A 1323-nucleotide genomic window follows, 5' to 3' on the forward strand; every position below is an offset into this window, starting at 1 on the left:
TCTACACTGTCCCCATCAAACACTCCCAGGACAGGTACAGCACGGGGTTAGATACAGAGTAAAGCTCCCTCTACACCGTCCCCATCAAACACTCCCAGGACAGGTACAGCACGGGGTTAGATACAGAGTAAAGCTCCTTGCCTATTCTCTCAAAGAGCATTCCTGGGTGATGTACATCATCATTTCCAAGTATAACGCTTAAAAAGAGAGATTGATAGAGTCAGAGAGGGGGACTGGGAGAAAGATAAAGTGAGAGAGACAGCAGCCATCCTTGGACAGAAACCCTGCTCTTTCTGGAGGGTGCCAAGCTGAATTGTCGTACCTAATCTATTTGGGATCTTGCTCTGCATAGGTTGTCACTGAGCTCCTCCTGCAGAGAGCAGTACCAAATGTCAGCTCAGGTATCGCATAGCTGCTTCTGGGATCTTGCTGTGTCCAAATGGGGTGCAGCGTTTTTGACACCACAACAAGGACTTCTTTATTCATTCACGGGAAACGGGCGTCTCTGGCCGGGCCCAGCATTTATTGCCCATCTCTAACTGCCCCTTGAGAAGGTGGGGGGTGAGCCGCCTTCTTGAGCCGCTGCAGTCCCCATGTGGTGTGGGTACACCCACTGCGCTGTTAGGTTCCAGGATTTGACCCAGCGACAGTGAAGGAACGGCCGATATATTTCCAAGTCGGGATGGTGTGTGGGGCTCGGAGGGGAACTTGCAGGTGGTGGTGTTCCCCATGTGTCTGCTGCCCTTGTCCTTCTAGGTGGTAGAGGTGGTGGGTTTGGGCGGCGCTGTTGAAGGAGCCTTGGCGAGTTGCTGCAGTGCATCTTGTAGATGGTACACACACTGCTGCCCCTGTGCGTCGGTGGTGGGGGGAGTGAATGTTTGTGGATGGGGTGCCGATCAAGCGGGGCTGCTTTGCCCTGGATGGTGTCGAGCTTCTTGAGCGTTGTGGGAGCTGCACTCACCCAGGCAAGTGGGGAGTATTCCATCACACTCCTGACTTGTGCCTTGTAGATGGTGGACAGGCTTTGGGGAGTCAGGAGGTGAGTTACTCTCCGCAGGATTCCCAGCCTCTGACCTGCTCTTGTAGCCACAGTATTTATATGGCTGGGTTCAGTTCAGTTTCTGGTCAATGGTAACCCCCCAGGATGTTGATAGTGAGGGTTTCAGTGATGGTAATGCCATTGAATGTCAAGGTGCAATGGTTAGATTCTCTCTTGTTGGAGATGGACATTACCTGGCGCTTGTGTGGCGTGAATGTTACATTTCAAAAAAAGGGACTTAATTTGCTATGAATCGCTCTGGAACTTCCTGAGGTTCTGAAAGG

This window comes from Cetorhinus maximus, unplaced genomic scaffold (assembly GCF_964194155.1).
Source record: "Cetorhinus maximus unplaced genomic scaffold, sCetMax3.hap1.1 HAP1_SCAFFOLD_296, whole genome shotgun sequence".
NCBI classification, from domain to species: domain Eukaryota; kingdom Metazoa; phylum Chordata; class Chondrichthyes; order Lamniformes; family Cetorhinidae; genus Cetorhinus; species Cetorhinus maximus.